This window comes from Coregonus clupeaformis, chromosome 9 (assembly GCF_020615455.1).
Source record: "Coregonus clupeaformis isolate EN_2021a chromosome 9, ASM2061545v1, whole genome shotgun sequence".
In the NCBI taxonomy this organism is placed as follows: domain Eukaryota; kingdom Metazoa; phylum Chordata; class Actinopteri; order Salmoniformes; family Salmonidae; genus Coregonus; species Coregonus clupeaformis.
In genome coordinates, this window is record NC_059200.1 from 8,986,339 (window position 1) to 9,005,031 (window position 18,693).

Sequence of the window (18,693 nt, forward strand, 5' to 3'; positions counted from 1 at the left end):
ATTTAATTTTGATGATTTGAAGTGGCAACAAATGAAAATCCAAAATTCCGTGTGTCACAAAATTAGAATATTGTGTAAGGGTTACATTTTGAAGACACCTGGTGCCACAAACTAATCAGCTGATTAACTCAAAACACCTGCAAAGGGCTTTAAATGGTCTCTCAGTCCAGTTCTGAAGCCTACACAAACATGGGGAAGACTTCAGATTTGACAGCTGTCCAAAAGGCGACCATCGACACATTGCACAAGGAGGGAAAGACACAAAAGGTTATTGCAGAAGAGGCTGGCTGTTCTCAGAGCTCTGTGTCCAAACACATTAATAGAGAGGCAAAGGGAAGGAAAAACTGTGGTCAGAAAAAGTGTACAAGCGATAGGGATCACCGCGCCCTAGTCAAGATTGTGAAAAAAACCCATTCAAAAATGTGGGGGAGATTCACAAGGAGTGGACAGCTGCTGGAGTCAGGGCTTCAAGATCCACCACCAAGAGACGCTTGAAAGACATGGGTTTCAACTGCCGCATACCTCGTGTCAAGCCACTGTTGACCAAGAAACAGCGCGAAAAGCGTCTCACCTGGGCTAAGGAAAAAAAGAGCTGGACTGCTGCTGAGTGGTCTAAAGTCATGTTTTCTGACGAAAGCAAATTTTGCATTTCCTTTGGAAATCGAGGTCCCAGAGTCTGGAGGAAGACAGGAGAGGCACAGGATCCACGTTGCCTGAAGTCTAGTGTAAAGTTTCCACCATCAGTGATGGTTTGGTGTGCCATGTCATCTGCTGGTGTCGGTCCACTCTGTTTCCTGAGATCCAGGGTCAACGCAGCCGTCTACCAGCAAGTTTTAGAGCACTTCATGCTTCCTGCTGCTGACCTGCTCTATGGAGATGGAGATTTCAGGTTCCAACAGGACTTGGCGCCTGCACACAGCGCAAAATCTACCCGTGCCTGGTTTACGGACCATGGTATTTCTGTTCTAAATTGGCCAGCCAACTCCCCTGACCTTAGCCCCATAGAAAATCTGTGGGGTATTGTGAAAAGGAAGATGCAGAATGCCAGACCCAACAACGCAGAAGAGTTGAAGGCCACTATCAGAGCAACCTGGGCTCTCATAACACCTGAGCAGTGCCAGAAACTCATCGACTCCATGCCACGCCGCATTAATGCAGTAATTGAGGCAAAAGGAGCTCCAACCAAGTATTGAGTATTGTACATGCTCATATTTTTCATTTTCATACTTTTCAGTTGGCCAACATTTCTAAAAAATCCCTTTTTTGTATTAGCCTTAAGTAATATTCTAATTTTGTGACACACGGAATTTTGGATTTTCATTTGTTGCCACTTCAAATCATCAAAATTAAATGAAATAAACATTTTAATGCATCAGTCTGTGTGCAATGAATAAATATAATGTACAAGTTACACCTTTTGAATGCAATTACTGAAATAAATCAAGTTTTTCAAAATATTCTAATTTACTGACTTTTACCTGTATATACACATCCGAGCATGTCTCTGTCACAGATTACAGGGAGGTTGGTGCAGTGGCTCTTGTCGTGTTCAAAACAACTGAAACTCGTAAATCTCCGACTTCAGTGCATTCAAGTCAACTGCGAACTCGAAAAAAAACGCGCTCCGACATGAAAAAAACTACATTTTGAATGGTTATCCAACTCGAAATTCCAAGCCGGAAACTCGGGCATCTTTCTAGAGCTCCGACCTCCAGATTATTGATGTCATGATTGACCTCGTTTTTTTCCAAGTTCCCATTTGTCGTGAAAGCACGATAAGGTCCTGTCCAGTGGTGTAAAGTACTTAAGTAAAAATACTTTAAAGTACTACTTAAGTATTTTGGGGGGGGGGTATCTGTAATTGACAATTAATATTTTTGACAACTTTTTTACTTCACTACATTCCTATTTCAATTTCTTTATACTTTTACTTTTGATACTTAGGCCTAAGTATATTTAAAACCAAATACTTTTAGACTTTTACTCAAGTAATATTTTACTGGGTGACTTTCACTTTTACTTGAGTCATTTTCTATCAAAGGTATCTTTATTTTTACTCAAGTATGACTATTGGGTACTTTTTCCACCATGGGTCCTGTCCATGGTTCTGTCAAAAGGTTGCTTGATGAGGACACCACTGTTCCAGAGCCAGCGGTCTGTGTTACGGAGTCTAGTTGTTAGGTAATCGACTAGCTGGGCTGTTCCCCGGACTCCGTGTGTAGGGACTTGTACAATGCTTGAACAAGGCTATTGAACTTGACATTTGTATCTGTCTTTATTATTTTATCCAATGTGGGAATCTATTTTCTCATAACTGATGGGATGACTAACTTAGAAAGAATGCATTAATGATTAAAGCATAAAAGGTCTGTACTGTACTGATATAAATTGTTTCACCTAACAAGCTGTGATTAATGTGAGGAGCTGTTTTAGGGAGTAGGGGAGGATAAGAACTTGTCTCAAAATACTAGACTACACTGCTTCTTTGTGATCTGTGAACCGTCCAAGGACATGGGTACTGCAAAAAAGTGATGACTCTACAGGTTGTTATGATAAAAACGTATGCCTGGCAACAGGGATGCGCCAAGGGACTGGGACCAGCCGGTGCGCCAACGGATAGGTTGGGCAAGTCTAAACCACGCCCAACCTCTACCCTGATAGGCCCAGCAGAGAGCGGGAACTAAAAACTGTCCGAGTATTTGAAGAAGAACCTGTAACAATGGATTAGTTCTCTGTCTGCCCTGCGTGGTATTTCAGTGAGCCCGTATACGAACCTTCATACTTATCATACATACATTTTGCATATAATAAATTTAGCTTGGATTGAAGATCTCTTGATTCTTATTCCAATACCAGATTTGAATTACGCAATTTATAACACCAACATATCATACTCAAACATGGTATCAGAAGTGGCTCGAAAACCACACGTTTGTTATTTTTGTAGCTACGTACAGTATAGGCGCAGTTACGTTCCATATGCGAACACACGCCGTTTCCTACTGCTAACGTTAGTCACAACACTAATCAACTCATTGTTAGCTGGCTAGCTAGCATCACTACCTACCTCGATGGCTGAAGGCAAAGAGATCTCATATTCCATGGTTCTCACAGGGGACTGGAATACTAATTGGGACAACTTCAGGGACGAATTCGAGGACTACGCGCTGGCGACCGGTCTACATTAGAAACCCAACGAGGTCCAAGCGGCAACTCCGAGGACCTTAATCGGCAGCGAATGCAGGCACATCTACCGGCACAATCTCACCCTCACAGCACGACAACAGTGTGATGCAAAGGCTATACTGAATGCATTGGAGAATTACTTCAAACCCGCCAGGAACGTCATTTACGAGCGGTTCGTTTTTGGAAGCTGCAACGTTGTAACCTGTTTGAGAGAAAGATTGAAAGATGGGCGATTGAAAGATGAACTGATTCGTGACAAAATACACTGCTCAAAAAAATAAAAGGGAACACTTTAACAACACAATGTAACTCCAAGTCAATCACACTTCTGTGAAATCAAACTGTCCACTTAGGAAGCAACACTGATTGACAATACATTTCACATGCTGTTGTGCAAATGGAATAGACAACAGGTGGAAATTATAGGCAATTAGCAAGACACCCCCAATAAAGAAGTGGTTCTGCAGGTGGTGACCACAGACCACTTCTCTGTTCCTATGCTTCCTGGCTGATGTTTTGGTCACTTTTGAATGCTGGCGGTGCTTTAACTCTAGTGGTAGCATGAGACGGAGTCTACAACCCACACAAGTGGCTCAGGTAGTGCAGCTCATCCAGGATGGCACATCAATGCGAGCTGTAGCAAGAAGGTTTGCTGTGTCTGTCAGCATAGTGTTCAGAGCATGGAGGCACTACCAGGAGACAGGCCAGTACATCAGGAGACGTGGAGGAGGCCATAGGAGGGCAACAACCCAGCAGCAGGACCGCTACCTCCGCCTTTGTGCAAGGAGGAGCAGGAGGAGCACTGCCAGAGCCCTGCAAAATGACCTCCAGCAGGCCACAAATGTGCATGTGTCTGCTCAAACGATCAGAAACAGACTCCATGATGGTGGTATGAGGGCCCGACGTCCACAGGTGGGGGTTGTGCTTACAGCCCAACACCGTGCAGGACGTTTGGCATTTGCCAGAGAACACCAAGATTGGCAAATTCGCCACTGGCGCCCTGTGCTCTTCACAGATGAAAGCAGGTTCACACTGAGCACATGTGACAGACGTGACAGAGTCTGGAGACGCCGTGGAGAACGTTCTGCTGCCTGCAACATCCTCCTGCATGACCGGTTTGGCGGTGGGTCAGTCATGGTGTGGGGTGGCATTTCTTTGGGGGGCCGCACAGCCTCCATGTGCTCGCCAGAGGTAGCCTGACTGCCATTAGGTACCGAGATGAGATCCTCAAACCCCTTGTGAGACCATATGCTGGTGCGGTTGGCCCTGGGTTCCTCCTAATGCAAGACAATGCTAGACCTCATGTGGCTGGAGTGTGTCAGCAGTTCCTGCAAGAGGAAGGCATTGATGCTATGGACTGGCCCGCCCGTTCCCCAGACCTGAATCCAATTGAGCACATCTGGGACATCATGTCTCGCTCCATCCACCAATGCCACGTTGCACCACAGACTGTCCAGGAGTTGGCGGATGCTTTAGTCCAGGTCTGGGAGGAGATCCCTCAGGAGACCATCCGCCACCTCATCAGGAGCATGCCCAGGCGTTGTAGTGAGGTCATACAGGCACGTGGAGGCCACACACACTACTGAGCCTCATTTTGACTTGTTTTAAGGACATTACATCAAAGTTGGATCAGCCTGTAGTGTGGTTTTCCACTTTGATTTTGAGGGTGACTCCAAATCCAGACCTCCATGGGTTGATACATTTGATTTCCATTGATCATTTTTGTGTGATTTTGTTGTCAGCACATTCAACTATGTAAAGAAAAACGTATTTAATAAGATTATTTCATTCATTCAGATCTAGGATGTGTTGTTTAAGTGTTCCCTTTATTTTTCTGAGCATTGTAGTACTGGGAATTGCAAATGAGGACACGCGTCGGGGTCTACTAAGAGAGAGAGAGGCTTAACATTAGTAACTGCCATTGAAATGTGCCGCACTGACATGAGAATGAGAGCAATGGAAATCGAAACCCCACGCACCGACGCTGAAACTGTTCACGCTGTTGCCAGTAGTGTTGCCAACTCCTCAGTAAGGAAAGTAGCTATTGGCTGTCCTAAAAGTCACTAAATGACGTCATCACCTAATTTGCATAATTGGCCATGTGCATGTAATTGTGATAGACGCTGTAGGAGAGAGGAATAATGTCGTGGGAGAGAAAAAAATCAGCAAAAAACACCTTACATTTACATCAGCCAGTGGCGGCTTCCCGCATGCGCGATTCAAGAACATCTCCTGCTCTGACTGGGCCGCCTGTGAGTGCTTTGGGACGGGGGTGGGGGTGGGGCCCACGGCAGCAACGTTGCTCGTTGAGAAGAGTAAGAACGATACGTGCATTCACGTCAGAGTCTCCAAAAGTCTCCAATAACACCAGAAAAAGTTGCTAGATTTGTTGCTAGTCGCTTTTTTGAAAATGTGCCGCTAGAGGGGTCTGAATACTCGCTAAACATAGCGACAAAGTCGCTAAGTTGGCAACACTGGTTGCCAGGCAGACATTCAGACAAAACCAATCAAGGCAGAGTAATTCACCACGAATGGTGAACACAGACAGCCCCATAGCATGCAAATACTGTGGAAATGCACACGCACAAGGCAAAGAGCACTGACCTGCCTACGGAAAACCATGCAGAGCTTGTGGAACTAATAATCACTTTGCAAAAGTGTGTCTCAAAAGCAAAAGAAGGGTGAGTGAGGGAAAGATTCACTGTGTTGATTTTGTCACTCAGTGTTCAGAACAGTGAAAGTGACATTTACATGCATGAATCCATTGGGGCTGTACACTCGAGGGAAGAAATGGTTTATGACACTACGATTACACAACAAGCAGCAGCAATGTCAACTGGATTCCGGTGCTACGTGCAACGTAATGAGCTACAAAGACAAAATCAATCTGGCACCTGACACATCTCTTGCCCAGCGATACTAGACTAAAGCTGTACTCAGGAGAGCTAATGAGCTCTATGGGCATCTTTGAGACCGAATATGTTTTTCGGGGACACAAACACAAGCTGGAGTTTGAGATCGTGAAAACCAGTCAACATCCTCTCCTCTCAGGCTCTACATGTGAACACCTGGGACTGATGCAGTTCACCGTACCAAATGACCTGCACATCGTGGAGCATGTCCAGCATGGACCCCTGTCCAAAGAACAACTACTCAGCAGATATGACGATGTATTCAACAGGCCCGTTGAATCAGTGCCTGGGGAGGTACACTTTGAATTGGATGAGAGCGTCACTCCAGTCCAGGGTGATCCTCGCAATGTGCCCATTGCAATGAAAGTGGCTGTGAAGGCCCAGCTGGACAAGTATGAGGCCGATGGCCACATGACATCTGTGACTGAATCAACTGACTGGATCAGCAATATGGTCATAGTGAAAAAAACAGAGAAGCTGAGGGTCTGCATCGACCCAAAGCATCTGAACCAAGCACTGAAACGCTCCCACTACATCATGCCGACACTGGAGGATGTCCTCTACAAGCTTCACAAGGCCAGGATTTTCACCTTGGTGGACGCCCGAGATGCATTCCTTCAATGCAAGCTGGACGAAGAAAGCAGCTTCATGACTACCTTCCGGACCCCCTGTGGTTGGAAACACTGGCTCAAGCTCCCGTTTGGTGTCTCAGTGGCGCCTGAGGTATACCAACGCAAGCAGCACGTGTTACTGGCTGGGCTCAAGGGTATTGAACCCATCTCTGATGATGTCCTGATAGTAGGCTGTGGTGACACAGACGAAGAAGCAGAACGCGACCACGATGTGAAGCTCCTGGCACTGATGGAGCGCTACCGATCAGTTAAGCTGCGCCTTGGCCTGAAGAAGCTGCAGTTCAAGATGAAAGACGTCCACTTCCATGGCCACATTCTCTCGGCCAAAGGCCTGAAGCCGGACCCAGACAAAGTCATAGCAATCCTCGACATGCCAAACCTGTCTGATTCAAAAGTACAGCGTCTCATCGGCTTTGCAAACTATCTTTCAAAGTTCATGCCACACCTATCAGCACCTATCAGCAGCCTCTGCGCCGGTTGCTGGACAAAGACACACCATGGCACTGGCTACCCAAACACGAGGCCGCAGTGCAGGAGATGAAATATCTGGCTTCATCCATGCCAGTGTTGCACTACTATAACGTCACGAAGCCTGTCACAATCCAGAGCAACTCCATCCAAAGTGGACTTGGATGCTGCCTTATGCAGGAAGGCCAGCCCGTTGCATTTGCCTCGAGAGCGCTCACCCCCACCGAACAAATCTATGCACAAATTGAGAAAGAGTGCCTCAGCATCGTCTTCTCCTGCCAGCGCTTCCATCACTACTTATATGGTCGACAGCTGGTCACCGCTGAAACTGACCACAAACCACTCATTGCCATATTCAGTAAACCTCTCCTCAACGCGCCCAAGAGGCTTCAAAGCATGCTCTTTGTGGGGATCTATTTTCTTATAACTAGATGTGATGCCTAGCTTAGAAAGAATGCATTAATGATTAAACATAATAAGTTTGTACTGTACTGATATAAATTGTTTAACATAACAAGCTGTGATTCATGTGAGGAGCTGTTAGGGAGTAGGGGGAGATAAGGCTTGTGTCTCACATACACAAACACTGCCTCTTCGTTAAACCGCGCTCAAGGATGTGTACTGCAAAAGTGCTGACTCTCTGGACAAGTTGTGATGATAACAACTTATGCCTGGCAACAGTGAAGCGACAAGGGGCTGGGACCAGCCTGTGCGCCAACGATAGGCTGAGTAAGTCTAAACCACGCTCAGTCTCTACTCTGATAGGCCAGCAGGGAGCGGGAACTATCTCTGTCAGAGTATTTAGGGAAGAACTTATAACAATGGATTAGTTCTCTGTCTGCCCTGCGTGGTATTTCAGTGGACCCGTATATACGAACATCATATTTACCATTGAAGTGTTTTGCATTAATTAAAATACTAGTCTATTATAGAAGACGTGTATTGACCTCTTTTTGTTCCCAATACCAGATTTTAATTGACGCAACTTAACATCTTGTACATCCGCGACATACTGAGCAGGGCAACAGCACAATGTACAGGCAGAGGCACTACCTATCAGCGGCATGCCATCTGTTCACTACAGCAGGAACAACAAGATGTTCAACAGATCAATCAGGCAGACTACCTAAACGTCACAGATCACCACCTAGCCCATATCAGGCAACACACTGACAAGGACGAACAGCTACAGTGAGGGAAAAAAGTATTTGATCCCCTGCTGATTTTGTACATTTGCCCACTGACAAAGAAATGATCAGTCTATAATTTTAATGGTATGTTTATTTGAACAGTGAGAGACAGAATAACAACAAAAAAATCCAGAAAAACGCATGTCAAAAATGTTATAAATTAATTTGCATTTTAATGAGGGAAATAAGTATTTGACCCCTCTGCAAAACATGACTTAGTACTTGGTGGCAAAACCCTTGTTGGCAATCACAGAGGTCAGACGTTTCTTGTAGTTGGCCACCAGGTTCTTTGCAGATCTTCTCCAAGTCATTAAGGTTTCGAGGCTGACGTTTGGCAACTCAAACCTTCAGCTCCCTCCACAGATTTTCTATGGGATTAAGGTCTGGAGACTGGCTAGACCACTCCAGGACCTTAATTTGCTTCTTCTTGAGCCACTCCTTTGTTACCTTGGCCGTGTGTTTTGGGTCATTGTCATGCTGGAATACCCATCCACGACCCATTTTCAATGCCCTGGCTGAGGGAAGGAGGTTCTCACCCAAGATTTGACGGTACATGGCCCTGTCCATCGTCCCTTTGATGCGGCGAAGTTGTCCTGTCCCCTCAGCAGAAAAACACCCCCAAAGCATAATGTTTCCACCTCCATGTTTGACGGTGGGGATGGTGTTCTTGGGGTCATAGGCAGCATTCCTCCTCCTCCAAACACGGCGAGTTGAGTTGATGCCAAAGAGCTCCATTTTGGTCTCTTGATACACTGCCGATTTTGCAGGTTTTCCTACTTACAAAGCATGTAGAGGTCTGTAATTTTTATCATAGGTACACTTCAACTGTGAGAGACGGATTCTAAAACAAAAATCCAGAAAATCACATTATATGATTTTTAAGTAATTCATTTGCATTTTATTGCATGACATAAGTATTTGATACATCAGAAAAGCAGAACTTAATATTTGGTACAGAAACCTTTGTTTGCAATTACAGAGATCATACGTTTCCTGTAGGTCTTGACCAGGTTTGCACACACTGCAGCAGGGATTTTGGCCCACTCCGCCATACAGACCTTCTCCAGATCCATCAGGTTTCGGGGCTGTCGCTGGGTAATACGGACTTTCAGCTCCCTCCAAAGATTTTCTATTGGGTTCAGATCTGGAGACTGGCTAGGCCACTCCAGGACCTTGAGATGCTTCTTACGGAGCCACTCCTTAGTTGCCCTGGCTGTGTGTTTCGGGTTGTTGTCATGCTGGAAGACCCAGCCACGACCCATCTTCAATGCTCTTACTGAGGGAAGGAGGTTGTTGGCCAAGATCTCGCGATACATGGCCCCATCCATCCTCCCCTCAATACGGTGCAGTCGTCCTGTCCCTCTTTGCAGAAAAGCATCCCCAAAGAATGATGTTTCCACCTCCATTCTTCACGGTTGGGATGGTGTTCTTGGGGTTGTACTCATCCTTCTTCTTCCTCCAAACACGGCGAGTGGAGTTTAGACCAAAAAGCTATATTTTTGTCTCATCAGACCACATGACCTTCTCCCATTCCTCCTCTGGATCATCCAGATGGTCATTGGCAAACTTCAGATGGGCCTGGACATGCGCTGGCTTGAACAGGGGGACCTTGCGTGCGCTGCAGGATTTTAATCCATGACGGCGTAGTGTGTTACTAATGGTTTACTTTGAGACTGTGGTCCCAGCTCTCTTCAGGTCATTGACCAGGTCCTGCCGTGTAGTTCTGGGCTGATCCCTCACCTTCTTCATGATCATTGATGCCCCACGAGGTGAGATCTTGCATGGAGCCCCAGACTGAGGGTGATTGACCGTCATCTTGAACTTCTTCCATTTTCTAATAATTGCGCCAACAGTTGTTGCCTTCTCACCAAGCTGCTTGCCTATTGTCCTGTAGCCCATCCCAGCCTTGTGCAGGTCTACAATTTTATTCCTGATGTCCTTACACAGCTCTCTGGTCTTGGCCATTGTGGAGAGGTTGGAGTCTGTTTGATTGAGTGTGTGGACAGGTGTCTTTTATACAGGTAACGAGTTCAAACAGGTGCAGTTAATACAGGTAATGAGTGGAGAACAGGAGGGCTTCTTAAAGAAAAATGAACAGGTCTGTGAGAGCTGGAATTCTTACTGATTGGTAGGTGATCAAATACTTATGTCATGCAATAAAATGCAAATGAATTACTTAAAAATCATACAATGTGAAATTCTGGATTTTTGTTTTAGATTCCGTCTCTCACAGTTGAAGTGTACCTATGATCAAAATTACAGACCTCTACATGCTTTGTAAGTAGGAAAACCTGCAAAAATCGGCAGTGTATCAAATACTTGTTCTCCCCACTGTGCTTTCTTGAGCAGGGGGACCTTGCGGGCGCTGCAGGATTTCAGTCCTTCACGGCGTAGTGTGTTACCAATTGTTTTCTTGGTGACTATGGTCCCAGCTGCCTTGAGATCATTGACAAGATCCTCCCGTGTAGTTCTGGGCTGATTCCTCACCGTTCTCATGATCATTGCAACTCCACGAGGTGAGATCTTGCATGGAGCCCCAGACCGAGGGAGATTGACAGTTATTTTGTGTTTCTTCCATTTGCGAATAATCGCACCAACTTTTGTCACCTTCTCATCAAGTTGCTTGGCGATGGTCTTGTAGCCCATTCCAGCCTTGTGTAGGTCTACAATCTTGTCCCTGACATCCTTGGAGAGCTCTTTGGTCTTGGCCATGGTGGAGAGTTTGGAATCTGATTGATTGCTTCTGTGGACAGGTGTCTTTTATACAGGTAACAAACTGAGATTAGGAGCACTCCCTTTAAGAGTGTGCTCCTAATCTCAGCTCGTTACCTGTATAAAAGACACCTGGGAGCCAGAAATATTTCTGAATGAGAGGGGTCAAATACTTATTTCCCTCATTAAAATGCAAATCAATTTATAACATTTTTGACATGCATTTTTCTGGATTTTTTTGTTGTTATTCTGTCTCTCACTGTTCAAATAAACCTACCATTAAAATTATAGACTGATCATTTCTTTGTCAGTGGACAAACGTACAAAATCAGCAGGGGATCAAATACTTTTTTCCCTCACTGTACAGTCACTGAAGTCCAGGTTCTCACAGGTTGGCCGTACCAGTTTGCAAGGCAAGGCCAGCCTGACAAGGTCATCATGGACAATGGCCCACAATTCACTGCACAGTTCAAGTGTTTCGCCTCAGAATGGGAGTTTGACCACGTGACCTCCTCTCCAAGGCACCCAAAGGCAAATGGCAAGGCAGAGTCAGCTGTCAAGATTACAAAAAACCTGTTAAGCAGGGCCTTGCGTGACAGCAACGACCCCTGGAAAGCCGTCTTACAGTGGAGGAACACACCCACCGAAAACATGGACAGCAGCCCAGCACAACGCCTTCTGTCCAGACGTCTGAAGACTACCATCACCGTAGCTAACAAGCTACTTGAGCCCTGCGTCATGGTTGGCTTCACAGACAACTGCGCCACTGAAAGCAGCTCGCTAAGTGCTTCTACGACCGGACTGCTCGAGACCTACCAGAGCTGGAGGTGGGTGAAACGATAATGATGAAACCGCTGCCGGGAGACCACACAGGACTTTGGAGGCTGGGCACGTGTCTACATTGAGTTGCACCATGTTCTTACCTGGTGGATGTTGGTGGCTCCCGGTATCATCGCAATCAGTTGGATCTGCGCGTAGCAGAGCAGACAACAAACCAGAACATGCCATACACTCACCTAGATGAGCTGGATCAAAGTCCAGGCCTAAGGGCGCAGAATTGAGACATGAGCCAACTGAAGGTGAGGCTTCTACCCCATCAAGCTCTCCAGCTCCTGGCCCTAATCCTACCCGTCAGAGCCCATACTTACTCACGGGTGGGTCGGCTGTGCAAGCCACCGGACAGGCTTACTCTGTAAGCAAGGGACTGTGTTAACTTGTCCTCTGTTTATATAAAAACAAAAAAAACAAAGAGGAAGATGACAACTGAAGTAAAAAGAAAATGTAATGCTTTTTCAATTGTTGTGCCGTTATGTTTGCACTTTCTATTGAAAAGGATCATGTTACGGAGTCTAGTTGATAGGTAATCGACTAGCTGGGCTGTACCCTGGACTCTGTGTGTCGGGACTTGTACAATGCTTGAACAAGGCTATTGAACTTGACATTTGTGTCTGTCTTTATTATTTTATCCAACATCATACTGAATCAATCTGTTGTCGGACTTTGAACACAATGTCTTCATTCCCGTAAATACAAGCAAAGGTTCTTGCAAAGATGTCATGTTATATACTTGTTTTGCTGTATCAGACTCTCATACTTGTCTTTTACTGCCTTTGATTAATACATGAAAGAAAATGCAAATAAAACAGAAGCAAGGATCATTTGAAAGCGGAACTAAGATATTGTCCTTATTCCGATATTACATTTGAGTCAGGTGGACCAACCGGAAGCTTTTTCTCAGAACCTCGTGTACATGTGCAACAACTAGATACTGCTAAATTGTGAATCTAACATACTTTCGAGATTTATGACTTGATTACTTCAGCTTAAAATTTGAGCAATTAATCCTGTCATTCGCAAGGTAATGTCCCTTCTACCAAGAAATAGCATATTTGATACAGGTTGTAGTTAGCTGGCTAGCAAGAAGGAAGGTCAAACATGTCAGTATATCATATCAAAACACTTGTATGATAGATTGTTTGTTTTCTATCCAGTGACAGGCCTCATTGGCACTTCATTCACGTGCATTGGACCAAGCAGCATTGTTATTAAGGTAAGTTAGTTAAAAGCATAAGCCTATAAGCAGTCAATTGCTGGTTGTTCCAGGACACAATAATTACAAGGTCAGGTTTCATTCAATGGGGTGGTAGCACAGAGATAGATACTCAAGTGCCCAAAAGTCTGTTTTAGCATGGGCAGCGCCATTGAGGGATTTCATCATTTTGCAGTAGTCAACTGGGTGGGACTTCCTATGGGTTAAGGAAGGGATCAGCAGGAGGTCACCAGGAGGGATCAGCCAATGAATTATACCTGTGAGGAAACATTCCAAAACTGCAGGTGGCAGTAAATCACCAACCTTGGCTGTATACCTGTTCAAACACACACTCATAGAAGTATTAGAAGAAAATTGACTACTTCAAAATGGAGATGGCCTCAATCGCGCTGCCCGTGCACTCAGACTCCATAATGGGACAGATACAATGTCTAAGTCTATGGGTGGTAGCTAGCTACCTCTTGATGTCTGTTTCTTTTATTTTTAGGGCATCAGTATCAGTGAAACATCCGATTCAGGGTAAGTCCTCCCCCAATAACAATAATAAGTTACTATTATGTGTATACATTTAGACTTTATAGGAAAGCCTTAGGAAGTGATTATATTAGTGATGAGTAACCAAGGATTTCTGAAGGCTTCGGCCCTTTCACCAAATTGTGCCCAAAAAACAGTTAATTACTCTGAGCTTTTTTATCTGTTCACAATGCACATTAGTGACAACTGGTCAGCAATAAATAGCAGCGTGTGAATATCAGAACTGTTTTTTTTAACATTGTTTTCAATAAAACTGGCGCAGCAATAAGTCGTTGGCTTTAGTAGCCTATAATCAGGTGAAATACCAGGTTCGCAATCTTACATCATGCTTGCCTTTTTTGCCTTCAAGTTTACTCTTTTTCAAAAACTGAATCTATGGCATTATTTAGGATGCTTAAGACAAAGCTTTATACTATACTAAATAAAAACATTTGAACAACAGTGCAGAAAGTGTGGTTTCACAAAACAATTTGAAATAGTGTGCTTTCAACGTGATTCGACCTCATACCCTCAAGTCCCTCACTGTTCCCTACTCTACCTGCTAAACTACCAATCAGGTGAAACTTTTTATACAAAACCTAACTATATTTGTAAATCCGGTGTTTGAAAGCAGTTTTTAAATCTAGGAAAGCACTGGAACCACGACAAAATCAGTGGTATCTCACATTTTGCAACACACGGTTTGAAAAAGCACGTGATCAAACAAAGCTTCGGACATCATTGATGACTGACTTCTGATGAAGTGATACACGCATAAGAACACTGCTTCAAAGTTAGCTGCTTAGCGATTTCGAAGCATGCATCGGAGCTCCGGTATCAAACTTAACATCACTAAGATTATATCCTGAAAGTGATATTGGCACTTATATAATTACCTAAGTGTATCTAGGCTATCTGTTTGACTGGATAACTGTTTTCTACAGGGAGTCTGGCTTTTGCCAATGAGACAATACAGGACCATGCCTACCCATGGGATTGGCAAATATAAGCACCTGTTACCCAAAGAAGTGGAAAGACTGTCCTTAGTAGATCACTTGTATATACACTGCTCAAAAAAATAAAGGGAACACTAAAATACACATCCTAGATCTGAATGAATGAAATAATCTTATTAAATACTTTTTTCTTTACATAGTTGAATGTGCTGAAAACAAAATCACACAAGGTCTGGATTTGGAGTCACCCTCAAAATTAAAATGGAAAACCACACTACAGGCTGATCCAACTTTGATGTAATGTCCTTAAAACAAGTCAAAATTAGGCTCAGTAGTGTGTGTGGCCTCCACGTGCCTGTATGACCTCCCTACAACGGCTGGGCATGCTCCTGATGAGGTGGCGGATGGTCTCCTGAGGGATCTCCTCCCAGACCTGGACTAAAGCATCCGCCAACTCCTGGACAGTCTGTGGTGCAACGTGGCGTTGGTGGATGGAGCGAGACATGATGTCCCAGATGTGCTCAATTGGATTCAGGTCTGGGGAGCGGGCGGGCCAGTCCATAGCATCAATGCCTTCCTCTTGCAGGAACTGCTGACACACTCCAGCCACATGAGGTCTAGCATTGTCTTGCATTAGGAGGAACCCAGGGCCAACCGCACCAGCATATGGTCTCACAAGGGGTCTGAGGATCTCATCTCGGTACCTAATGGCAGTCAGGCTACCTCTGGCGAGCACATGGAGGGCTGTGCGGCCCCCCAAAGAAATGCCACCCCACACCATGACTGACCCACCACCAAACCGGTCATGCTGGAGGATGTTGCAGGCAGCAGAACGTTCTCCACGGCGTCTCCAGACTCTGTCACGTCTGTCACATGTGCTCAGTGTGAACCTGCTTTCATTTGTGAAGAGCACAGGGCGCCAGTGGCGAATTTGCCAATCTTGGTGTTCTCTGGCAAATGCCAAACGTCCTGCACGGTGTTGGGCTGTAAGCACAACCCCCCACCTGTGGACGTCGGGCCCTCATACCACCCTCATGGAGTCTGTTTCTGACCGTTTGAGCAGACACATGCACATTTGTGGCCTGCTGGAGGTCATTTTGCAGGGCTCTGGCAGTGCTCCTCCTGCTCCTCCTTGCACAAAGGCGGAGGTAGCAGTCCTGCTGCTGGGTTGTTGCCCTCCTACGGCCTCCTCCACGTCTCCTGATGTACTGGCCTGTCTCCTGGTAGCGCCTCCATGCTCTGGACACTACGCTGACAGACACAGCAAACCTTCTTGCCACAGCTCGCATTGATGTGCCATCCTGGATGAGCTGCACTACCTGAGCCACTTGTGTGGGTTGTAGACTCCGTCTCATGCTACCACTAGAGTGAAAGCACCGCCAGCATTCAAAAGTGACCAAAACATCAGCCAGGAAGCATAGGAACTGAGAAGTGGTCTGTGGTCACCACCTGCAAAACCAGTCCTTTATTGGGGGTCTATTGCTAATTGCCTATAATTTCCACCTGTTGTCTATTCCATTTGCACAACAGCATGTGACATTTATTGTCAATCAGTGTTGCTTCCTAAGTGGACAGTTTGATTTCACAGAAGTGTGATTGACTTGGAGTTACATTGTGTTGTTTAAGTGTTCCCTTCATTTTTTTGAGCAGTGTACTTTCTAATACTGAAGCCACCAGCTTACACTCTTACCATATCAACTTTCTAATAAAACATATTTATGGTGCCTTCAGCCTAAGAAAAAGAGAGACAGCAGATGAAGCAGATCAAAACGGCAACAGATGCAGAGTATGGTACTCTGACCGTGAAAGTGTCTGGGTATGACATGATCCTAGTGGAACACTACTCCCAGTACATCTACAACCTCTGCAATCGGCTAGGTGTCAAAGTGGCTGAGCGATAGATTTCAAGACACTGTGTTACTGGCCTCACTCTGTGATTTTATGTCCCAAATATCCATGTCTGTTGCAAAGTTCATAATGCTTCAATAGGAGGCACATATTTGGCCCTCTTGCATAGCATGGAATTACATCATCCAAGGTCTTTGATTTATTAATTGATTGACAATTTGTCAAATACATACATAAGGGCGCTCCAGCCGGTGACGCCTCCACATACAATTGAAGAAAATCATCAAGGATAACACAATAAAGCTTAACAGCTTATTTCCATTGTGGTTCTTAACAAACCTTAAAGGAATGAACTATTCTCTTCTCATCTCAGCTATGCATTGCCCACTAAGAGCACAGAAGTCATGGTCATGCCGGAGCAAGGGACCAAGATGTATGTAGAAGCCATCCCCATGAGCGAATTGTTCAAGTAATAGTGTTTTGAGTGTTAATAATGTGTTCTCTGAACTTTTGGCAGTTGCACTGACATAACTTTTCACTCTAGAGCATTAATAAGTGTTTTGTATTGTGTTCACAGCTCAGCCAACTAAACACCACATTATGCCCCATCTTTATGGAGGTTCTGTTGAAGAATCAGCCAGAGGGGGTTCAACTCTCTGTAAAGCCAGTGAGCATCTTCCGTCTGTGTTGACCTCTGCATGACTTTTCTTTTGCACATGGATCATATCCTATATCTATGTAAACTTATTTTGTTAGTAATTGTTCAATGTCATAACACTTGCTTTTATGTTTCCCCCAGCACACAGAGGCAGATTACAAAAGCCTGTTTCAAGGCACGTCCAGAGCTAGGGGGACTGATGGCACAGATGACCTAGTGAGAGCAAAGACTGTCCACCCCACCCTTTTACCTCAACTGTCATCATACTTTTTCTGACATCTACCTTTTCACCTTTGAAGCAGTGGATGCCTATGCATATTTTTTTCCATCGTATTTTATTTTAATCATGACATGTACATATAATAAATGAGTTGTGGGTGAATGTAGGACATATACATTGCTGTTGTAGCTTCAAATAAAATATTTATTCTAAAATCCAACTAGTTGGTGTCACGATTGTCGTAATGAGTGGACCAAGGCGCAGCGTGAAATGCGTACATCTTTTATTGAGTACTATTAACAATAACAAAACGAAACGAAACGTGAAGTCCTCGGTCATAAACACAAACCTACACGGAACAAGATCCCACAAATGACAAGTGCACAAAAGGCTGCCTAAGTATGGTTCCCAATCAGAGACAACGAGCAACAGCTGTCTCTAATTGGGAACCACCCTGGCCAACATAGAAACACATAAACTAGAATAAGAACATAGAAAACGAAACATAGAACTACACATCGAAACTGACACCCTGACTCAACATATAAGCGTCCCTAGAGCCAGGGCGTGACAGTACCCCCCCCCAAAGGCGCGGACTGCGACCGCGCCAACTAAACCCAACAGGGGAGGGGCCGGGTGGGCATTCCGCCTCGGAGGCGGATCCGGCTCCGGGCGTGACTACCCCCCCGTAGCGCCCCTGGTCTGGTCTGGCCCCGCTGGCTGGAGCTGGACTGGACATCGGTGGAGCGGATTGCTTAGGCTCCGGTGTGGAGCAGCTGACCGGTACCTGACCAGGCACCGGTGAAACAGGCACGGGCTGTGCCGGACTGACGATGCGCACCACAGGCTTGGTGCGGGGAGCAGGAACAGGCCGGACCGGGCTGGCGACGCGCACCACTGGCTTGGTGCGGGGAGCAGGAACAGGCCGGGCCGGGCTGGCGACGCGCACCACAGGCTTGGTGCGAGGGGCAGGAACAGGCCGGGCCGGGCAGGCGACGCGCACCACAGGCTTGGTGCGAGGGGCAGGAACAGGCCGGGCCGGGCTGGCGACGCGCACCACAGGCTTGGTGCGAGGGGCAGGAACAGGCCGGGCCGGGCTGGCGACGCGCACCCCAGGCTTGGTGCGAGGGGCAGGAACAGGCCGGGCTGGGCTGGCGACGCGCACCCCAGGCTTGGTGCGAGGGGCAGGAACAGGCCGGGCCGGGCTAGCGACGTGCACCACTGGCTTGGTGCGGGGAGCAGGAACAGGCCGGACCGGGCTGGCGACGCGCACCACAGGCTTGGTGCGAGGGACAGGAACAGGCCGGGCCGGGCAGGTGACGCGCACCACAGGCTTGGTGCGAGGGGC

At 46.0% G+C, this 18,693-nt stretch overlaps 1 pseudogene; it reads left to right on the top strand.

Annotated features, from left to right (window-relative positions):
• Positions 1–11,538: 11,538 nt before the first annotated feature.
• Positions 11,539–17,342, top strand: LOC123491593 (annotated as a pseudogene).
• Positions 17,343–18,693: the final 1,351 nt, after the last annotated feature.